This window comes from Spea bombifrons, chromosome 4 (assembly GCF_027358695.1).
Source record: "Spea bombifrons isolate aSpeBom1 chromosome 4, aSpeBom1.2.pri, whole genome shotgun sequence".
NCBI lineage: Eukaryota > Metazoa > Chordata > Amphibia > Anura > Pelobatidae > Spea > Spea bombifrons.
In genome coordinates, this window is record NC_071090.1 from 110,344,802 (window position 1) to 110,364,727 (window position 19,926).

At 46.0% G+C, this 19,926-nt stretch overlaps 28 non-coding genes across 28 annotated transcripts; all 28 read left to right on the forward strand.

Annotated features, from left to right (window-relative positions):
- The first annotated feature begins 211 nt into the window (after window positions 1-211).
- TRNAR-CCU (transfer RNA arginine (anticodon CCU)) lies at window positions 212-284 on the forward strand. Its single transcript has one exon. It is a non-coding gene; the product is annotated as a tRNA-Arg (tRNA).
- A 363-nt stretch (window positions 285-647) lies between these two features.
- TRNAI-UAU (transfer RNA isoleucine (anticodon UAU)) lies at window positions 648-740 on the forward strand. Its single transcript is given in 2 exon segments — window positions 648-685; window positions 705-740. It is a non-coding gene; the product is annotated as a tRNA-Ile (tRNA).
- Window positions 741-2,743: 2,003 nt separating this feature from the next.
- On the forward strand, window positions 2,744-2,816 carry TRNAR-CCU (transfer RNA arginine (anticodon CCU)). The gene has a single exon. It is a non-coding gene; the product is annotated as a tRNA-Arg (tRNA).
- Window positions 2,817-3,179: 363 nt separating this feature from the next.
- TRNAI-UAU (transfer RNA isoleucine (anticodon UAU)) lies at window positions 3,180-3,272 on the forward strand. Its single transcript is given in 2 exon segments — window positions 3,180-3,217; window positions 3,237-3,272. It is a non-coding gene; the product is annotated as a tRNA-Ile (tRNA).
- A 1,479-nt stretch (window positions 3,273-4,751) lies between these two features.
- Window positions 4,752-4,824, forward strand: TRNAR-CCU (transfer RNA arginine (anticodon CCU)). The gene has a single exon. It is a non-coding gene; the product is annotated as a tRNA-Arg (tRNA).
- Window positions 4,825-5,187: 363 nt separating this feature from the next.
- On the forward strand, window positions 5,188-5,280 carry TRNAI-UAU (transfer RNA isoleucine (anticodon UAU)). Its single transcript is given in 2 exon segments — window positions 5,188-5,225; window positions 5,245-5,280. It is a non-coding gene; the product is annotated as a tRNA-Ile (tRNA).
- A 1,479-nt stretch (window positions 5,281-6,759) lies between these two features.
- On the forward strand, window positions 6,760-6,832 carry TRNAR-CCU (transfer RNA arginine (anticodon CCU)). The gene has a single exon. It is a non-coding gene; the product is annotated as a tRNA-Arg (tRNA).
- Window positions 6,833-7,195: 363 nt separating this feature from the next.
- TRNAI-UAU (transfer RNA isoleucine (anticodon UAU)) lies at window positions 7,196-7,288 on the forward strand. Its single transcript is given in 2 exon segments — window positions 7,196-7,233; window positions 7,253-7,288. It is a non-coding gene; the product is annotated as a tRNA-Ile (tRNA).
- Window positions 7,289-7,984: 696 nt separating this feature from the next.
- TRNAE-CUC (transfer RNA glutamic acid (anticodon CUC)) lies at window positions 7,985-8,056 on the forward strand. The gene has a single exon. It is a non-coding gene; the product is annotated as a tRNA-Glu (tRNA).
- A 453-nt stretch (window positions 8,057-8,509) lies between these two features.
- On the forward strand, window positions 8,510-8,581 carry TRNAE-CUC (transfer RNA glutamic acid (anticodon CUC)). The gene has a single exon. It is a non-coding gene; the product is annotated as a tRNA-Glu (tRNA).
- A 710-nt stretch (window positions 8,582-9,291) lies between these two features.
- On the forward strand, window positions 9,292-9,364 carry TRNAR-CCU (transfer RNA arginine (anticodon CCU)). The gene has a single exon. It is a non-coding gene; the product is annotated as a tRNA-Arg (tRNA).
- A 363-nt stretch (window positions 9,365-9,727) lies between these two features.
- TRNAI-UAU (transfer RNA isoleucine (anticodon UAU)) lies at window positions 9,728-9,820 on the forward strand. Its single transcript is given in 2 exon segments — window positions 9,728-9,765; window positions 9,785-9,820. It is a non-coding gene; the product is annotated as a tRNA-Ile (tRNA).
- A 694-nt stretch (window positions 9,821-10,514) lies between these two features.
- TRNAE-CUC (transfer RNA glutamic acid (anticodon CUC)) lies at window positions 10,515-10,586 on the forward strand. Its single transcript has one exon. It is a non-coding gene; the product is annotated as a tRNA-Glu (tRNA).
- A 710-nt stretch (window positions 10,587-11,296) lies between these two features.
- Window positions 11,297-11,369, forward strand: TRNAR-CCU (transfer RNA arginine (anticodon CCU)). Its single transcript has one exon. It is a non-coding gene; the product is annotated as a tRNA-Arg (tRNA).
- A 363-nt stretch (window positions 11,370-11,732) lies between these two features.
- Window positions 11,733-11,825, forward strand: TRNAI-UAU (transfer RNA isoleucine (anticodon UAU)). Its single transcript is given in 2 exon segments — window positions 11,733-11,770; window positions 11,790-11,825. It is a non-coding gene; the product is annotated as a tRNA-Ile (tRNA).
- A 1,476-nt stretch (window positions 11,826-13,301) lies between these two features.
- Window positions 13,302-13,374, forward strand: TRNAR-CCU (transfer RNA arginine (anticodon CCU)). The gene has a single exon. It is a non-coding gene; the product is annotated as a tRNA-Arg (tRNA).
- A 363-nt stretch (window positions 13,375-13,737) lies between these two features.
- TRNAI-UAU (transfer RNA isoleucine (anticodon UAU)) lies at window positions 13,738-13,830 on the forward strand. Its single transcript is given in 2 exon segments — window positions 13,738-13,775; window positions 13,795-13,830. It is a non-coding gene; the product is annotated as a tRNA-Ile (tRNA).
- A 171-nt stretch (window positions 13,831-14,001) lies between these two features.
- TRNAE-CUC (transfer RNA glutamic acid (anticodon CUC)) lies at window positions 14,002-14,073 on the forward strand. Its single transcript has one exon. It is a non-coding gene; the product is annotated as a tRNA-Glu (tRNA).
- Window positions 14,074-14,526: 453 nt separating this feature from the next.
- On the forward strand, window positions 14,527-14,598 carry TRNAE-CUC (transfer RNA glutamic acid (anticodon CUC)). Its single transcript has one exon. It is a non-coding gene; the product is annotated as a tRNA-Glu (tRNA).
- Window positions 14,599-15,308: 710 nt separating this feature from the next.
- On the forward strand, window positions 15,309-15,381 carry TRNAR-CCU (transfer RNA arginine (anticodon CCU)). Its single transcript has one exon. It is a non-coding gene; the product is annotated as a tRNA-Arg (tRNA).
- Window positions 15,382-15,744: 363 nt separating this feature from the next.
- TRNAI-UAU (transfer RNA isoleucine (anticodon UAU)) lies at window positions 15,745-15,837 on the forward strand. The gene is given in 2 exon segments: window positions 15,745-15,782; window positions 15,802-15,837. It is a non-coding gene; the product is annotated as a tRNA-Ile (tRNA).
- A 697-nt stretch (window positions 15,838-16,534) lies between these two features.
- Window positions 16,535-16,606, forward strand: TRNAE-CUC (transfer RNA glutamic acid (anticodon CUC)). The gene has a single exon. It is a non-coding gene; the product is annotated as a tRNA-Glu (tRNA).
- Window positions 16,607-17,316: 710 nt separating this feature from the next.
- TRNAR-CCU (transfer RNA arginine (anticodon CCU)) lies at window positions 17,317-17,389 on the forward strand. The gene has a single exon. It is a non-coding gene; the product is annotated as a tRNA-Arg (tRNA).
- Window positions 17,390-17,752: 363 nt separating this feature from the next.
- TRNAI-UAU (transfer RNA isoleucine (anticodon UAU)) lies at window positions 17,753-17,845 on the forward strand. The gene is given in 2 exon segments: window positions 17,753-17,790; window positions 17,810-17,845. It is a non-coding gene; the product is annotated as a tRNA-Ile (tRNA).
- Window positions 17,846-18,016: 171 nt separating this feature from the next.
- Window positions 18,017-18,088, forward strand: TRNAE-CUC (transfer RNA glutamic acid (anticodon CUC)). Its single transcript has one exon. It is a non-coding gene; the product is annotated as a tRNA-Glu (tRNA).
- A 453-nt stretch (window positions 18,089-18,541) lies between these two features.
- TRNAE-CUC (transfer RNA glutamic acid (anticodon CUC)) lies at window positions 18,542-18,613 on the forward strand. The gene has a single exon. It is a non-coding gene; the product is annotated as a tRNA-Glu (tRNA).
- A 710-nt stretch (window positions 18,614-19,323) lies between these two features.
- On the forward strand, window positions 19,324-19,396 carry TRNAR-CCU (transfer RNA arginine (anticodon CCU)). The gene has a single exon. It is a non-coding gene; the product is annotated as a tRNA-Arg (tRNA).
- A 363-nt stretch (window positions 19,397-19,759) lies between these two features.
- Window positions 19,760-19,852, forward strand: TRNAI-UAU (transfer RNA isoleucine (anticodon UAU)). The gene is given in 2 exon segments: window positions 19,760-19,797; window positions 19,817-19,852. It is a non-coding gene; the product is annotated as a tRNA-Ile (tRNA).
- The last annotated feature ends 74 nt before the right edge of the window (window positions 19,853-19,926 follow it).

Sequence of the window (19,926 nt, forward strand, 5' to 3'; positions counted from 1 at the left end):
GGTGATTTTCCAGAGGAACGTCCAATTTTTGGGGCTCTTTTCAAAAGACATTCCAAAAGTAGTGTTTGCTTGGTTGTTTTTTTTTCTAATTGACTGTTTTAGCCCAGAGCGATCAGTCGATCTCGTATGTCGGGCAACAAACTAGAGTCATAATGAGGGCTCTCTGAACCTAGTTTGCAGCCACCAAAACCAGCCAGTGCTGCTACCACATGCCCCAGTGGCCTAATGGATAAGGCACTGGCCTCCTAAGCCAGGGATTGTGGGTTCAAGTCCCATCTGGGGTGCTCTCAATCGAGCAAGTGACCGTTTCGGCCCAGTGTAACGCCATTGGCAAGACATCTGCCGGTAGGCAAGGTTTTTTTTTAAGCCAGGAATCAATTCCACTCGAAATCCATGTCCCAAAACCACCCCTTTAAGCATGGCTCTACAAGCTTGCATGGGAATCACAAAGCTTTCCACACGCCTATTTTGAAAGAAAAAACAGACAATTGGCTTGTGGACTGAAAAGGCTTCAAGCGAACTTTGGTCAAGCTACCTTTCTTAATGTGCAAGAAGCCTTTTCATCAATTTTCGCTGTGCCACAGAGGAGCGTTAAGGTTGCAAGTGAGAAAACAAGAAAACCGAGTGTAAGCTGACACCAGCACAAAGCTCCAGTGGCGCAATCGGTTAGCGCGCGGTACTTATAAGGCAGTATTTGTTGAGCAATGCCGAGGTTGTGAGTTCAAGCCTCACCTGGAGCACTTCCCTTTAAGCTTTCAAGTTTTATTTGAAAGATTTTTTTAAGGGATAATGTGCAGGAATATATTTTCTCCAATATTTTCATTAGTAGACGTTAACACGGCTTAATGAAGCACTGACCGCGGTTAAGAACTGCTGGGAGAGTTCATGGTTCCAAACCAACCAACAGCGATTCCCTGGTGGTCTAGTGGCTAGGATTCGGCGCTCTCACCGCCGCGGCCCGGGTTCGATTCCCGGTCAGGGAACGCTTTTAATAAAGTACAGCAAAGATGAGGAAAAATGTTTACATGGAGAGGAGCAGAGAAGTTGGTCCGAATGGTCCCGCGAGCTTTTCTAACAAGTTGAAAAGTCTGCGCATCTGATTTCAAGTTTTAATCCTGAGAGATTAATATTGGAACAAGGAATTTTACAATCTTCAAGGAGTCTCTCTCATTTGGCATGGTGCCAAAAGTTTGGCAAAAAGCATAAATGGTGCTAATCTTTAAAACGAGACCAAAATCCCCGCCACTGGATGAAAGACTTAGTGAGCCTCAACATCTGTGGTGTGGAAGTTATTTGAAAGATTTTTAAGGGATAATGTGCAAGGATATATTGTCTCCCACCTTATCAGTAGTAGACGTGAACACGGCTCAATGAAGGACTGATCGTGGTTAAGAACTGCTGGGAGAGCTCATGACTTCAGAGCACTCGCCAATGATTCCCTGGTGGTCTAGTGGCTAGGATTCGGCGCTCTCACCGCCGCGGCCCGGGTTCGATTCCCGGTCAGGGAACGTTTTTAATAAAGTACAGCAAAGATGAGGAGAAATGTTTACATGGAGAGGAGCAGAGAAGTTGGTCCGAATGGTCCCGCGAGCTTTTCTAACAAGTTGAAAAGTCTGCGCATCTGATTTCAAGTTTTAATCCTGAGAGATTAATATTGGAACAAGGAATTTTACAATCTTCAAGGAGTCTCTCTCATTTGGCATGGTGCCAAAAGTTTGGCAAAAAGCATAAATGGTGCTAATCTTTAAAACGAGACCAAAATCCCCGCCACTGGATGAAAGACTTAGTGAGCCTCAACATCTGTGGTGTGGAAGTTATTTGAAAGATTTTTAAGGGATAATGTGCAAGGATATATTGTCTCCCACCTTATCAGTAGTAGACGTGAACACGGCTCAATGAAGGACTGATCGCGGTTAAGAACTGCTGGGAGAGCTCATGGCTTCAGAGCACTCGCCAGCGATTCCCTGGTGGTCTAGTGGCTAGGATTCGGCGCTCTCACCGCCGCGGCCCGGGTTCGATTCCCGGTCAGGGAAGGTTTTTAATAAAGCACAACAAAGATGAGGAGAAATGTTTACATAAAGAGGAGCAGAGAAGTTGGTCCGAATGGCCCCGCAAGCTTTTATAACAATTTGAGAAGGCTGCACATCTGGTTCCAGGCTTGGGACAGGAAGTTGAAAAGAGCATCACAAGAGTGGTGTTTGCACTGTTGTCAGAGTGCAAGTTATGACACCGTGACAGGAAGCACAATTGGAAGCTCAGTCTGGGAGAAAACAAGAGTCCTTCAGTCCAGTCCCCCAAATTGCAGATTGATATTTTAGTGCACGTTAGGGTCCGTTTTGCCTGGACTCCAAACGTATTTGCTGCATGCGTTCTTTGGTTATTGGACTTTGAAAATGAGACCTGCGCCTCCTTGACGTGCTCACCTTGAAGCGTCTATTGAAAACCAGGAAGTCTTAGTATGCAAACGTCTTGCACATACTCAGTAGCACTCCCAGTAGAAGTCAACCAGGCAAATCAAGCAGGTGCCAAAGAGGTGATTTTCCAGAGGAACGTCCAATTTTTGGGGCTCTTTTCAAAAGACATTCCAAAAGTAGTGTTTGCTTGGTTGTTTTTTTTTCTAATTGACTGTTTTAGCCCAGAGCGATCAGTCGATCTCGTATGTCGGGCAACAAACTAGAGTCATAATGAGGGCTCTCTGAACCTAGTTTGCAGCCACCAAAACCAGCCAGTGCTGCTACCACATGCCCCAGTGGCCTAATGGATAAGGCACTGGCATCCTAAGCCAGGGATTGTGGGTTCGAGTCCCATCTGGGGTGCTCTCAATCGAGCAAGTGACCGTTTCGGCCCAGTGTAACGCCATTGGCAAGACATCTGCCGGTAGGCAAGGTTTTTTTTTACGCCAGGAATCAATTCCACTCGAAATCCATGTCCCAAAACCACCCCTTTAAGCATGGCTCTACAAGCTTGCATGGGAATCACAAAGCTTTCCACACGCCTATTTTGAAAGAAAAAACAGACAATTGGCTTGTGGACTGAAAAGGCTTCAAGCGAACTTTGGTCAAGCTACCTTTCTTAATGTGCAAGAAGCCTTTTCATCAATTTTCGCTGTGCCACAGAGGAGCGTTAAGGTTGCAAGTGAGAAAACAAGAAAACCGAGTGTAAGCTGACACCAGCACGAAGCTCCAGTGGCGCAATCGGTTAGCGCGCGGTACTTATAAGGCAGTATTTGTTGAGCAATGCCGAGGTTGTGAGTTCAAGCCTCACCTGGAGCACTTCCCTTTAAGCTTTCAAGTTTTATTTGAAAGATTTTTTTAAGGGATAATGTGCAGGAATATATTTTCTCCAATATTTTCATTAGTAGACGTTAACACGGCTTAATGAAGCACTGACCGCGGTTAAGAACTGCTGGGAGAGTTCATGGTTCCTAAACCAACCAACAGCGATTCCCTGGTGGTCTAGTGGCTAGGATTCGGCGCTCTCACCGCCGCGGCCCGGGTTCGATTCCCGGTCAGGGAACGTTTTTAATAAAGTACAGCAAAGATGAGGAGAAATGTTTACATGGAGAGGAGCAGAGAAGTTGGTCCGAATGGTCCCGCGAGCTTTTCTAACAAGTTGAAAAGTCTGCGCATCTGATTTCAAGTTTTAATCCTGAGAGATTAATATTGGAACAAGGAATTTTACAATCTTCAAGGAGTCTCTCTCATTTGGCATGGTGCCAAAAGTTTGGCAAAAAGCATAAATGGTGCTAATCTTTAAAACGAGACCAAAATCCCCGCCACTGGATGAAAGACTTAGTGAGCCTCAACATCTGTGGTGTGGAAGTTATTTGAAAGATTTTTAAGGGATAATGTGCAAGGATATATTGTCTCCCACCTTATCAGTAGTAGACGTGAACACGGCTCAATGAAGGACTGATCGCGGTTAAGAACTGCTGGGAGAGCTCATGGCTTCAGAGCACTCGCCAGCGATTCCCTGGTGGTCTAGTGGCTAGGATTCGGCGCTCTCACCGCCGCGGCCTGGGTTCGATTCCCGGTCAGGGAAGGTTTTTAATAAAGCACAACAAAGATGAGGAGAAATGTTTACATAAAGAGGAGCAGAGAAGTTGGTCCGAATGGCCCCGCAAGCTTTTATAACAATTTGAGAAGGCTGCACATCTGGTTCCAGGCTTGGGACAGGAAGTTGAAAAGAGCATCACAAGAGTGGTGTTTGCACTGTTGTCAGAGTGCAAGTTATGACACCGTGACAGGAAGCACAATTGGAAGCTCAGTCTGGGAGAAAACAAGAGTCCTTCAGTCCAGTCCCCCAAATTGCAGATTGATATTTTAGTGCACGTTAGGGTCCGTTTTGCCTGGACTCCAAACGTATTTGCTGCATGCGTTCTTTGGTTATTGGACTTTGAAAATGAGACCTGCGCCTCCTTGACGTGCTCACCTTGAAGCGTCTATTGAAAACCAGGAAGTCTTAGTATGCAAACGTCTTGCACATGCTCAGTAGCACTCCCAGTAGAAGTCAACCAGGCAAATCAAGCAGGTGCCAAAGAGGTGATTTTCCAGAGGAACGTCCAATTTTTGGGGCTCTTTTCAAAAGACATTCCAAAAGTAGTGTTTGCTTGGTTGTTTTTTTTTCTAATTGACTGTTTTAGCCCAGAGCGATCAGTCGATCTCGTATGTCGGGCAACAAACTAGAGTCATAATGAGGGCTCTCTGAACCTAGTTTGCAGCCACCAAAACCAGCCAGTGCTGCTACCACATGCCCCAGTGGCCTAATGGATAAGGCACTGGCCTCCTAAGCCAGGGATTGTGGGTTCAAGTCCCATCTGGGGTGCTCTCAATCGAGCAAGTGACCGTTTCGGCCCAGTGTAACGCCATTGGCAAGACATCTGCCGGTAGGCAAGGTTTTTTTTTAAGCCAGGAATCAATTCCACTCGAAATCCATGTCCCAAAACCACCCCTTTAAGCATGGCTCTACAAGCTTGCATGGGAATCACAAAGCTTTCCACACGCCTATTTTGAAAGAAAAAACAGACAATTGGCTTGTGGACTGAAAAGGCTTCAAGCGAACTTTGGTCAAGCTACCTTTCTTAATGTGCAAGAAGCCTTTTCATCAATTTTCGCTGTGCCACAGAGGAGCGTTAAGGTTGCAAGTGAGAAAACAAGAAAACCGAGTGTAAGCTGACACCAGCACGAAGCTCCAGTGGCGCAATCGGTTAGCGCGCGGTACTTATAAGGCAGTATTTGTTGAGCAATGCCGAGGTTGTGAGTTCAAGCCTCACCTGGAGCTCTTCCCTTTAAGCTTTCAAGTTTTATTTGAAAGATTTTTTTAAGGGATAATGTGCAGGAATATATTTTCTCCAATATTTTCATTAGTAGACGTTAACACGGCTTAATGAAGCACTGACCGCGGTTAAGAACTGCTGGGAGAGTTCATGGTTCCTAAACCAACCGACAGCGATTCCCTGGTGGTCTAGTGGCTAGGATTCGGCGCTCTCACCGCCGCGGCCCGGGTTCGATTCCCGGTCAGGGAACGCTTTTAATAAAGTACAGCAAAGATGAGGAGAAATGTTTACATGGAGAGGAGCAGAGAAGTTGGTCCGAATGGTCCCGCGAGCTTTTCTAACAAGTTGAAAAGTCTGCGCATCTGATTTCAAGTTTTAATCCTGAGAGATTAATATTGGAACAAGGAATTTTACAATCTTCAAGGAGTCTCTCTCATTTGGCATGGTGCCAAAAGTTTGGCAAAAAGCATAAATGGTGCTAATCTTTAAAACGAGACCAAAATCCCCGCCACTGGATGAAAGACTTAGTGAGCCTCAACATCTGTGGTGTGGAAGTTATTTGAAAGATTTTTAAGGGATAATGTGCAAGGATATATTGTCTCCCACCTTATCAGTAGTAGACGTGAACACGGCTCAATGAAGGACTGATCGCGGTTAAGAACTGCTGGGAGAGCTCATGGCTTCAGAGCACTCACCAGCGATTCCCTGGTGGTCTAGTGGCTAGGATTCGGCGCTCTCACCGCCGCGGCCCGGGTTCGATTCCCGGTCAGGGAAGGTTTTTAATAAAGCACAACAAAGATGAGGAGAAATGTTTACATAAAGAGGAGCAGAGAAGTTGGTCCGAATGGCCCCGCAAGCTTTTATAACAATTTGAGAAGGCTGCACATCTGGTTCCAGGCTTGGGACAGGAAGTTGAAAAGAGCATCACAAGAGTGGTGTTTGCACTGTTGTCAGAGTGCAAGTTATGACACCGTGACAGGAAGCACAATTGGAAGCTCAGTCTGGGAGAAAACAAGAGTCCTTCAGTCCAGTCCCCCAAATTGCAGATTGATATTTTAGTGCACGTTAGGGTCCGTTTTGCCTGGACTCCAAACGTATTTGCTGCATGCGTTCTTTGGTTATTGGACTTTGAAAATGAGACCTGCGCCTCCTTGACGTGCTCACCTTGAAGCGTCTATTGAAAACCAGGAAGTCTTAGTATGCAAACGTCTTGCACATGCTCAGTAGCACTCCCAGTAGAAGTCAACCAGGCAAATCAAGCAGGTGCCAAAGAGGTGATTTTCCAGAGGAACGTCCAATTTTTGGGGCTCTTTTCAAAAGACATTCCAAAAGTAGTGTTTGCTTGGTTGTTTTTTTTTCTAATTGACTGTTTTAGCCCAGAGCGATCAGTCGATCTCGTATGTCGGGCAACAAACTAGAGTCATAATGAGGGCTCTCTGAACCTAGTTTGCAGCCACCAAAACCAGCCAGTGCTGCTACCCCATGCCCCAGTGGCCTAATGGATAAGGCACTGGCCTCCTAAGCCAGGGATTGTGGGTTCAAGTCCCATCTGGGGTGCTCTCAATCGAGCAAGTGACCGTTTCGGCCCAGTGTAACGCCATTGGCAAGACATCTGCCGGTAGGCAAGGTTTTTTTTTAAGCCAGGAATCAATTCCACTCGAAATCCATGTCCCAAAACCACCCCTTTAAGCATGGCTCTACAAGCTTGCATGGGAATCACAAAGCTTTCCACACGCCTATTTTGAAAGAAAAAACAGACAATTGGCTTGTGGACTGAAAAGGCTTCAAGCGAACTTTGGTCAAGCTACCTTTCTTAATGTGCAAGAAGCCTTTTCATCAATTTTCGCTGTGCCACAGAGGAGCGTTAAGGTTGCAAGTGAGAAAACAAGAAAACCGAGTGTAAGCTGACACCAGCACAAAGCTCCAGTGGCGCAATCGGTTAGCGCGCGGTACTTATAAGGCAGTATTTGTTGAGCAATGCCGAGGTTGTGAGTTCAAGCCTCACCTGGAGCACTTCCCTTTAAGCTTTCAAGTTTTATTTGAAAGATTTTTTTAAGGGATAATGTGCAGGAATATATTTTCTCCAATATTTTCATTAGTAGACGTTAACACGGCTTAATGAAGCACTGACCGCGGTTAAGAACTGCTGGGAGAGTTCATGGTTCCAAACCAACCAACAGCGATTCCCTGGTGGTCTAGTGGCTAGGATTCGGCGCTCTCACCGCCGCGGCCCGGGTTCGATTCCCGGTCAGGGAACGCTTTTAATAAAGTACAGCAAAGATGAGGAAAAATGTTTACATGGAGAGGAGCAGAGAAGTTGGTCCGAATGGTCCCGCGAGCTTTTCTAACAAGTTGAAAAGTCTGCGCATCTGATTTCAAGTTTTAATCCTGAGAGATTAATATTGGAACAAGGAATTTTACAATCTTCAAGGAGTCTCTCTCATTTGGCATGGTGCCAAAAGTTTGGCAAAAAGCATAAATGGTGCTAATCTTTAAAACGAGACCAAAATCCCCGCCACTGGATGAAAGACTTAGTGAGCCTCAACATCTGTGGTGTGGAAGTTATTTGAAAGATTTTTAAGGGATAATGTGCAAGGATATATTGTCTCCCACCTTATCAGTAGTAGACGTGAACACGGCTCAATGAAGGACTGATCGTGGTTAAGAACTGCTGGGAGAGCTCATGACTTCAGAGCACTCGCCAATGATTCCCTGGTGGTCTAGTGGCTAGGATTCGGCGCTCTCACCGCCGCGGCCCGGGTTCGATTCCCGGTCAGGGAACGTTTTTAATAAAGTACAGCAAAGATGAGGAGAAATGTTTACATGGAGAGGAGCAGAGAAGTTGGTCCGAATGGTCCCGCGAGCTTTTCTAACAAGTTGAAAAGTCTGCGCATCTGATTTCAAGTTTTAATCCTGAGAGATTAATATTGGAACAAGGAATTTTACAATCTTCAAGGAGTCTCTCTCATTTGGCATGGTGCCAAAAGTTTGGCAAAAAGCATAAATGGTGCTAATCTTTAAAACGAGACCAAAATCCCCGCCACTGGATGAAAGACTTAGTGAGCCTCAACATCTGTGGTGTGGAAGTTATTTGAAAGATTTTTAAGGGATAATGTGCAAGGATATATTGTCTCCCACCTTATCAGTAGTAGACGTGAACACGGCTCAATGAAGGACTGATCGCGGTTAAGAACTGCTGGGAGAGCTCATGGCTTCAGAGCACTCGCCAGCGATTCCCTGGTGGTCTAGTGGCTAGGATTCGGCGCTCTCACCGCCGCGGCCCGGGTTCGATTCCCGGTCAGGGAAGGTTTTTAATAAAGCACAACAAAGATGAGGAGAAATGTTTACATAAAGAGGAGCAGAGAAGTTGGTCCGAATGGCCCCGCAAGCTTTTATAACAATTTGAGAAGGCTGCACATCTGGTTCCAGGCTTGGGACAGGAAGTTGAAAAGAGCATCACAAGAGTGGTGTTTGCACTGTTGTCAGAGTGCAAGTTATGACACCGTGACAGGAAGCACAATTGGAAGCTCAGTCTGGGAGAAAACAAGAGTCCTTCAGTCCAGTCCCCCAAATTGCAGATTGATATTTTAGTGCACGTTAGGGTCCGTTTTGCCTGGACTCCAAACGTATTTGCTGCATGCGTTCTTTGGTTATTGGACTTTGAAAATGAGACCTGCGCCTCCTTGACGTGCTCACCTTGAAGCGTCTATTGAAAACCAGGAAGTCTTAGTATGCAAACGTCTTGCACATACTCAGTAGCACTCCCAGTAGAAGTCAACCAGGCAAATCAAGCAGGTGCCAAAGAGGTGATTTTCCAGAGGAACGTCCAATTTTTGGGGCTCTTTTCAAAAGACATTCCAAAAGTAGTGTTTGCTTGGTTGTTTTTTTTTCTAATTGACTGTTTTAGCCCAGAGCGATCAGTCGATCTCGTATGTCGGGCAACAAACTAGAGTCATAATGAGGGCTCTCTGAACCTAGTTTGCAGCCACCAAAACCAGCCAGTGCTGCTACCACATGCCCCAGTGGCCTAATGGATAAGGCACTGGCATCCTAAGCCAGGGATTGTGGGTTCGAGTCCCATCTGGGGTGCTCTCAATCGAGCAAGTGACCGTTTCGGCCCAGTGTAACGCCATTGGCAAGACATCTGCCGGTAGGCAAGGTTTTTTTTTACGCCAGGAATCAATTCCACTCGAAATCCATGTCCCAAAACCACCCCTTTAAGCATGGCTCTACAAGCTTGCATGGGAATCACAAAGCTTTCCACACGCCTATTTTGAAAGAAAAAACAGACAATTGGCTTGTGGACTGAAAAGGCTTCAAGCGAACTTTGGTCAAGCTACCTTTCTTAATGTGCAAGAAGCCTTTTCATCAATTTTCGCTGTGCCACAGAGGAGCGTTAAGGTTGCAAGTGAGAAAACAAGAAAACCGAGTGTAAGCTGACACCAGCACGAAGCTCCAGTGGCGCAATCGGTTAGCGCGCGGTACTTATAAGGCAGTATTTGTTGAGCAATGCCGAGGTTGTGAGTTCAAGCCTCACCTGGAGCACTTCCCTTTAAGCTTTCAAGTTTTATTTGAAAGATTTTTTTAAGGGATAATGTGCAGGAATATATTTTCTCCAATATTTTCATTAGTAGACGTTAACACGGCTTAATGAAGCACTGACCGCGGTTAAGAACTGCTGGGAGAGTTCATGGTTCCTAAACCAACCGACAGCGATTCCCTGGTGGTCTAGTGGTTAGGATTCGGCGCTCTCGCCGCGGCCCGGGTTCGATTCCCGGTCAGGGAACGTTTTTAATAAAGTACAGCAAAGATGAGGAGAAATGTTTACATGGAGAGGAGCAGAGAAGTTGGTCCGAATGGTCCCGCGAGCTTTTCTAACAAGTTGAAAAGTCTGCGCATCTGATTTCAAGTTTTAATCCTGAGAGATTAATATTGGAACAAGGAATTTTACAATCTTCAAGGAGTCTCTCTCATTTGGCATGGTGCCAAAAGTTTGGCAAAAAGCATAAATGGTGCTAATCTTTAAAACGAGACCAAAATCCCCGCCACTGGATGAAAGACTTAGTGAGCCTCAACATCTGTGGTGTGGAAGTTATTTGAAAGATTTTTAAGGGATAATGTGCAAGGATATATTGTCTCCCACCTTATCAGTAGTAGACGTGAACACGGCTCAATGAAGGACTGATCGCGGTTAAGAACTGCTGGGAGAGCTCATGGCTTCAGAGCACTCGCCAGCGATTCCCTGGTGGTCTAGTGGCTAGGATTCGGCGCTCTCACCGCCGCGGCCCGGGTTCGATTCCCGGTCAGGGAAGGTTTTTAATAAAGCACAACAAAGATGAGGAGAAATGTTTACATAAAGAGGAGCAGAGAAGTTGGTCCGAATGGCCCCGCAAGCTTTTATAACAATTTGAGAAGGCTGCACATCTGGTTCCAGGCTTGGGACAGGAAGTTGAAAAGAGCATCACAAGAGTGGTGTTTGCACTGTTGTCAGAGTGCAAGTTATGACACCGTGACAGGAAGCACAATTGGAAGCTCAGTCTGGGAGAAAACAAGAGTCCTTCAGTCCAGTCCCCCAAATTGCAGATTGATATTTTAGTGCACGTTAGGGTCCGTTTTGCCTGGACTCCAAACGTATTTGCTGCATGCGTTCTTTGGTTATTGGACTTTGAAAATGAGACCTGCGCCTCCTTGACGTGCTCACCTTGAAGCGTCTATTGAAAACCAGGAAGTCTTAGTATGCAAACGTCTTGCACATACTCAGTAGCACTCCCAGTAGAAGTCAACCAGGCAAATCAAGCAGGTGCCAAAGAGGTGATTTTCCAGAGGAACGTCCAATTTTTGGGGCTCTTTTCAAAAGACATTCCAAAAGTAGTGTTTGCTTGGTTGTTTTTTTTTCTAATTGACTGTTTTAGCCCAGAGCGATCAGTCGATCTCGTATGTCGGGCAACAAACTAGAGTCATAATGAGGGCTCTCTGAACCTAGTTTGCAGCCACCAAAACCAGCCAGTGCTGCTACCACATGCCCCAGTGGCCTAATGGATAAGGCACTGGCATCCTAAGCCAGGGATTGTGGGTTCGAGTCCCATCTGGGGTGCTCTCAATCGAGCAAGTGACTGTTTCGGCCCAGTGTAACGCCATTGGCAAGACATCTGCCGGTAGGCAAGGTTTTTTTTTACGCCAGGAATCAATTCCACTCGAAATCCATGTCCCAAAACCACCCCTTTAAGCATGGCTCTACAAGCTTGCATGGGAATCACAAAGCTTTCCACACGCCTATTTTGAAAGAAAAAACAGACAATTGGCTTGTGGACTGAAAAGGCTTCAAGCGAACTTTGGTCAAGCTACCTTTCTTAATGTGCAAGAAGCCTTTTCATCAATTTTCGCTGTGCCACAGAGGAGCGTTAAGGTTGCAAGTGAGAAAACAAGAAAACCGAGTGTAAGCTGACACCAGCACGAAGCTCCAGTGGCGCAATCGGTTAGCGCGCGGTACTTATAAGGCAGTATTTGTTGAGCAATGCCGAGGTTGTGAGTTCAAGCCTCACCTGGAGCACTTCCCTTTAAGCTTTCAAGTTTTATTTGAAAGATTTTTTTAAGGGATAATGTGCAGGAATATATTTTCTCCAATATTTTCATTAGTAGACGTTAACACGGCTTAATGAAGCACTGACCGCGGTTAAGAACTGCTGGGAGAGTTCATGGTTCCTAAACCAACCGACAGCGATTCCCTGGTGGTCTAGTGGTTAGGATTCGGCGCTCTCGCCGCGGCCCGGGTTCGATTCCCGGTCAGGGAACGTTTTTAATAAAGTACAGCAAAGATGAGGAGAAATGTTTACATGGAGAGGAGCAGAGAAGTTGGTCCGAATGGTCCCGCGAGCTTTTCTAACAAGTTGAAAAGTCTGCGCATCTGATTTCAAGTTTTAATCCTGAGAGATTAATATTGGAACAAGGAATTTTACAATCTTCAAGGAGTCTCTCTCATTTGGCATGGTGCCAAAAGTTTGGCAAAAAGCATAAATGGTGCTAATCTTTAAAACGAGACCAAAATCCCCGCCACTGGATGAAAGACTTAGTGAGCCTCAACATCTGTGGTGTGGAAGTTATTTGAAAGATTTTTAAGGGATAATGTGCAAGGATATATTGTCTCCCACCTTATCAGTAGTAGACGTGAACACGGCTCAATGAAGGACTGATCGCGGTTAAGAACTGCTGGGAGAGCACATGGCTTCAGAGCACTCGCCAGCGATTCCCTGGGGGTCTAGTGGCCAGGATTCTGCGCTCTCACCGCCGCGCCCCGGGTTCGATTCCCGGTCAGGGAAGGTTTTTAATAAAGCACAACAAAGATGAGGAGAAATGTTTACATAAAGAGGAGCAGAGAAGTTGGTCCGAATGGCCCCGCAAGCTTTTATAACAATTTGAGAAGGCTGTACATCTGGTTCCAGGCTTGGGACAGGAAGTTGAAAAGAGCATCACAAGAGTGGTGTTTGCACTGTTGTCAGAGTGCAAGTTATGACACCGTGACAGGAAGCACAATTGGAAGCTCAGTCTGGGAGAAAACAAGAGTCCTTCAGTCCAGTCCCCCAAATTGCAGATTGATATTTTAGTGCACGTTAGGGTCCGTTTTGCCTGGACTCCAAACGTATTTGCTGCATGCGTTCTTTGGTTATTGGACTTTGAAAATGAGACCTGCGCCTCCTTGACGTGCTCACCTTGAAGCGTCTATTGAAAACCAGGAAGTCTTAGTATGCAAACGTCTTGCACATGCTCAGTAGCACTCCCAGTAGAAGTCAACCAGGCAAATCAAGCAGGTGCCAAAGAGGTGATTTTCCAGAGGAACGTCCAATTTTTGGGGCTCTTTTCAAAAGACATTCCAAAAGTAGTGTTTGCTTGGTTGTTTTTTTTTCTAATTGACTGTTTTAGCCCAGAGCGATCAGTCGATCTCGTATGTCGGGCAACAAACTAGAGTCATAATGAGGGCTCTCTGAACCTAGTTTGCAGCCACCAAAACCAGCCAGTGCTGCCACCACATGCCCCAGTGGCCTAATGGATAAGGCACTGGCCTCCTAAGCCAGGGATTGTGGGTTCGAGTCCCATCTGGGGTGCTCTCAATCGAGCAAGTGACCGTTTCAGCCCAGTGTAACGCCATTGGTAAGACATCTGCCGGTAGGCAAGGTTTTTTTTTACGCCAGGAATCAATTCCACTCGAAATCCATGTCCCAAAACCACCCCTTTAAGCATGGCTCTACAAGCTTGCATGGGAATCACAAAGCTTTCCACACGCCTATTTTGAAAGAAAAAACAGACAATTGGCTTGTGGACTGAAAAGGCTTCAAGCGAACTTTGGTCAAGCTACCTTTCTTAATGTGCAAGAAGCCTTTTCATCAATTTTCGCTGTGCCACAGAGGAGCGTTAAGGTTGCAAGTGAGAAAACAAGAAAACCGAGTGTAAGCTGACACCAGCACGAAGCTCCAGTGGCGCAATCGGTTAGCGCGCGGTACTTATAAGGCAGTATTTGTTGAGCAATGCCGAGGTTGTGAGTTCAAGCCTCACCTGGAGCACTTCCCTTTAAGCTTTCAAGTTTTATTTGAAAGATTTTTTAAGGGATAATGTGCAGGAATATATTTTCTCCAATATTTTCATTAGTAGACGTTAACACGGCTTAATGAAGCACTGACCGCGGTTAAGAACTGCTGGGAGAGTTCATGGTTCCTAAACCAACCGACAGCGATTCCCTGGTGGTCTAGTGGCTAGGATTCGGCGCTCTCACCGCCGCGGCCCGGGTTCGATTCCCGGTCAGGGAACGTTTTTAATAAAGTACAGCAAAGATGAGGAGAAATGTTTACATGGAGAGGAGCAGAGAAGTTGGTCCGAATGGTCCCGCGAGCTTTTCTAACAAGTTGAAAAGTCTGCGCATCTGATTTCAAGTTTTAATCCTGAGAGATTAATATTGGAACAAGGAATTTTACAATCTTCAAGGAGTCTCTCTCATTTGGCATGGTGCCAAAAGTTTGGCAAAAAGCATAAATGGTGCTAATCTTTAAAACGAGACCAAAATCCCCGCCACTGGATGAAAGACTTAGTGAGCCTCAACATCTGTGGTGTGGAAGTTATTTGAAAGATTTTTAAGGGATAATGTGCAAGGATATATTGTCTCCCACCTTATCAGTAGTAGACGTGAACACGGCTCAATGAAGGACTGATCGCGGTTAAGAACTGCTGGGAGAGCTCATGGCTTCAGAGCACTCGCCAGCGATTCCCTGGTGGTCTAGTGGCTAGGATTCGGCGCTCTCACCGCCGCGGCCCGGGTTCGATTCCCGGTCAGGGAAGGTTTTTAATAAAGCACAACAAAGATGAGGAGAAATGTTTACATAAAGAGGAGCAGAGAAGTTGGTCCGAATGGCCCCGCAAGCTTTTATAACAATTTGAGAAGGCTGCACATCTGGTTCCAGGCTTGGGACAGGAAGTTGAAAAGAGCATCACAAGAGTGGTGTTTGCACTGTTGTCAGAGTGCAAGTTATGACACCGTGACAGGAAGCACAATTGGAAGCTCAGTCTGGGAGAAAACAAGAGTCCTTCAGTCCAGTCCCCCAAATTGCAGATTGATATTTTAGTGCACGTTAGGGTCCGTTTTGCCTGGACTCCAAACGTATTTGCTGCATGCGTTCTTTGGTTATTGGACTTTGAAAATGAGACCTGCGCCTCCTTGACGTGCTCACCTTGAAGCGTCTATTGAAAACCAGGAAGTCTTAGTATGCAAACGTCTTGCACATGCTCAGTAGCACTCCCAGTAGAAGTCAACCAGGCAAATCAAGCAGGTGCCAAAGAGGTGATTTTCCAGAGGAACGTCCAATTTTTGGGGCTCTTTTCAAAAGACATTCCAAAAGTAGTGTTTGCTTGGTTGTTTTTTTTTCTAATTGACTGTTTTAGCCCAGAGCGATCAGTCGATCTCGTATGTCGGGCAACAAACTAGAGTCATAATGAGGGCTCTCTGAACCTAGTTTGCAGCCACCAAAACCAGCCAGTGCTGCTACCACATGCCCCAGTGGCCTAATGGATAAGGCACTGGCCTCCTAAGCCAGGGATTGTGGGTTCAAGTCCCATCTGGGGTGCTCTCAATCGAGCAAGTGACCGTTTCGGCCCAGTGTAACGCCATTGGCAAGACATCTGCCGGTAGGCAAGGTTTTTTTTTAAGCCAGGAATCAATTCCACTCGAAATCCATGTCCCAAAACCACCCCTTTAAGCATGGCTCTACAAGCTTGCATGGGAATCACAAAGCTTTCCACACGCCTATTTTGAAAGAAAAAACAGACAATTGGCTTGTGGACTGAAAAGGCTTCAAGCGAACTTTGGTCAAGCTACCTTTCTTAATGTGCAAGAAGCCTTTTCATCAATTTTCGCTGTGCCACAGAGGAGCGTTAAGGTTGCAAGTGAGAAAACAAGAAAACCGAGTGTAAGCTGACACCAGCACAAAGCTCCAGTGGCGCAATCGGTTAGCGCGCGGTACTTATAAGGCAGTATTTGTTGAGCAATGCCGAGGTTGTGAGTTCAATCCTCACCTGGAGCACTTCCCTTTAAGCTTTCAAGTTTTATTTGAAAGATTTTTTTAAGGGATAATGTGCAGGAATATATTTTCTCCAATATTTTCATTAGTAGACGTTAACACGGCTTAATGAAGCACTGACCGCGGTTAAGAACTGCTGGGAGAGTTCATGGTTCCTAAACCAACCGACAGCGATTCCCTGGTGGTCTAGTGGCTAGGATTCGGCGCTCTCACCGCCGCGGCCCGGGTTCGATTCCCGGTCACGGAACGTTTTTAATAAAGTCCAGCAAAGATGAGGAGAAATGTTTACATGGAGAGGAGCAGAGAAGTTGGTCCGAATGGTCCCGCGAGCTTTTCTAACAAGTTGAAAAGTCTGCGCATCTGATTTCAAGTTTTAATCCTGAGAGATTAATATTGGAACAAGGAATTTTACAATCTTCAAGGAGTCTCTCTCATTTGGCATGGTGCCAAAAGTTTGGCAAAAAGCATAAATGGTGCTAATCTTTAAAACGAGACCAAAATCCCCGCCACTGGATGAAAGACTTAGTGAGCCTCAACATCTGTGGTGTGGAAGTTATTTGAAAGATTTTTAAGGGATAATGTGCAAGGATATATTGTCTCCCACCTTATCAGTAGTAGACGTGAACACGGCTCAATGAAGGACTGATCGCGGTTAAGAACTGCTGGGAGAGCTCATGGCTTCAGAGCACTCGCCAGCGATTCCCTGGTGGTCTAGTGGCTAGGATTCGGCGCTCTCACCGCCGTGGCCCGGGTTCGATTCCCGGTCAGGGAAGGTTTTTAATAAAGCACAACAAAGATGAGGAGAAATGTTTACATAAAGAGGAGCAGAGAAGTTGGTCCGAATGGCCCCGCAAGCTTTTATAACAATTTGAGAAGGCTGCACATCTGGTTCCAGGCTTGGGACAGGAAGTTGAAAAGAGCATCACAAGAGTGGTGTTTGCACTGTTGTCAGAGTGCAAGTTATGACACCGTGACAGGAAGCACAATTGGAAGCTCAGTCTGGGAGAAAACAAGAGTCCTTCAGTCCAGTCCCCCAAATTGCAGATTGATATTTTAGTGCACGTTAGGGTCCGTTTTGCCTGGACTCCAAACGTATTTGCTGCATGCGTTCTTTGGTTATTGGACTTTGAAAATGAGACCTGCGCCTCCTTGACGTGCTCACCTTGAAGCGTCTATTGAAAACCAGGAAGTCTTAGTATGCAAACGTCTTGCACATGCTCAGTAGCACTCCCAGTAGAAGTCAACCAGGCAAATCAAGCAGGTGCCAAAGAGGTGATTTTCCAGAGGAACGTCCAATTTTTGGGGCTCTTTTCAAAAGACATTCCAAAAGTAGTGTTTGCTTGGTTGTTTTTTTTTCTAATTGACTGTTTTAGCCCAGAGCGATCAGTCGATCTCGTATGTCGGGCAACAAACTAGAGTCATAATGAGGGCTCTCTGAACCTAGTTTGCAGCCACCAAAACCAGACAGTGCTGCTACCACATGCCCCAGTGGCCTAATGGATAAGGCACTGGCCTCCTAAGCCAGGGATTGTGGGTTCAAGTCCCATCTGGGGTGCTCTCAATCGAGCAAGTGACCGTTTCGGCCCAGTGTAACGCCATTGGCAAGACATCTGCCGGTAGGCAAGGTTTTTTTTTAAGCCAGGAATCAATTCCACTCGAAATCCATGTCCCAAAACCACCCCTTTAAGCATGGCTCTACAAGCTTGCATGGGAATCACAAAGCTTTCCACACGCCTATTTTGAAAGAAAAAACAGACAATTGGCTTGTGGACTGAAAAGGCTTCAAGCGAACTTTGGTCAAGCTACCTTTCTTAATGTGCAAGAAGCCTTTTCATCAATTTTCGCTGTGCCACAGAGGAGCGTTAAGGTTGCAAGTGAGAAAACAAGAAAACCGAGTGTAAGCTGACACCAGCACAAAGCTCCAGTGGCGCAATCGGTTAGCGCGCGGTACTTATAAGGCAGTATTTGTTGAGCAATGCCGAGGTTGTGAGTTCAAGCCTCACCTGGAGCACTTCCCTTTAAGCTTTCAAGTTTTATTTGAAAGATTTTTTTAAGGGATAATGTGCAGGAATATATTTTCTCCAATATTTTCATTAGTAGACGTTAACACGGCTCAATGAAGGACTGATCGTGGTTAAGAACTGCTGGGAGAGCTCATGACTTCAGAGCACTCGCCAATGATTCCCTGGTGGTCTAGTGGCTAGGATTCGGCGCTCTCACCGCCGCGGCCCGGGTTCGATTCCCGGTCAGGGAACGTTTTTAATAAAGTACAGCAAAGATGAGGAGAAATGTTTACATGGAGAGGAGCAGAGAAGTTGGTCCGAATGGTCCCGCGAGCTTTTCTAACAAGTTGAAAAGTCTGCGCATCTGATTTCAAGTTTTAATCCTGAGAGATTAATATTGGAACAAGGAATTTTACAATCTTCAAGGAGTCTCTCTCATTTGGCATGGTGCCAAAAGTTTGGCAAAAAGCATAAATGGTGCTAATCTTTAAAACGAGACCAAAATCCCCGCCACTGGATGAAAGACTTAGTGAGCCTCAACATCTGTGGTGTGGAAGTTATTTGAAAGATTTTTAAGGGATAATGTGCAAGGATATATTGTCTCCCACCTTATCAGTAGTAGACGTGAACACGGCTCAATGAAGGACTGATCGCGGTTAAGAACTGCTGGGAGAGCTCATGGCTTCAGAGCACTCGCCAGCGATTCCCTGGTGGTCTAGTGGCTAGGATTCGGCGCTCTCACCGCCGCGGCCCGGGTTCGATTCCCGGTCAGGGAAGGTTTTTAATAAAGCACAACAAAGATGAGGAGAAATGTTTACATAAAGAGGAGCAGAGAAGTTGGTCCGAATGGCCCCGCAAGCTTTTATAACAATTTGAGAAGGCTGCACATCTGGTTCCAGGCTTGGGACAGGAAGTTGAAAAGAGCATCACAAGAGTGGTGTTTGCACTGTTGTCAGAGTGCAAGTTATGACACCGTGACAGGAAGCACAATTGGAAGCTCAGTCTGGGAGAAAACAAGAGTCCTTCAGTCCAGTCCCCCAAATTGCAGATTGATATTTTAGTGCACGTTAGGGTCCGTTTTGCCTGGACTCCAAACGTATTTGCTGCATGCGTTCTTTGGTTATTGGACTTTGAAAATGAGACCTGCGCCTCCTTGACGTGCTCACCTTGAAGCGTCTATTGAAAACCAGGAAGTCTTAGTATGCAAACGTCTTGCACATGCTCAGTAGCACTCCCAGTAGAAGTCAACCAGGCAAATCAAGCAGGTGCCAAAGAGGTGATTTTCCAGAGGAACGTCCAATTTTTGGGGCTCTTTTCAAAAGACATTCCAAAAGTAGTGTTTGCTTGGTTGTTTTTTTTTCTAATTGACTGTTTTAGCCCAGAGCGATCAGTCGATCTCGTATGTCGGGCAACAAACTAGAGTCATAATGAGGGCTCTCTGAACCTAGTTTGCAGCCACCAAAACCAGCCAGTGCTGCTACCACATGCCCCAGTGGCCTAATGGATAAGGCACTGGCCTCCTAAGCCAGGGATTGTGGGTTCAAGTCCCATCTGGGGTGCTCTCAATCGAGCAAGTGACCGTTTCGGCCCAGTGTAACGCCATTGGCAAGACATCTGCCGGTAGGCAAGGTTTTTTTTTAAGCCAGGAATCAATTCCACTCGAAATCCATGTCCCAAAACCACCCCTTTAAGCATGGCTCTACAAGCTTGCATGGGAATCACAAAGCTTTCCACACGCCTATTTTGAAAGAAAAAACAGACAATTGGCTTGTGGACTGAAAAGGCTTCAAGCGAACTTTGGTCAAGCTACCTTTCTTAATGTGCAAGAAGCCTTTTCATCAATTTTCGCTGTGCCACAGAGGAGCGTTAAGGTTGCAAGTGAGAAAACAAGAAAACCGAGTGTAAGCTGACACCAGCACAAAGCTCCAGTGGCGCAATCGGTTAGCCCGCGGTACTTATAAGGCAGTATTTGTTGAGCAATGCCGAGGTTGTGAGTTCAAGCCTCACCTGGAGCACTTCCCTTTAAGCTTTCAAGTTTTATTTGAAAGATTTTTTTAAGGGATAATGTGCAGGAATATATTTTCTCCAA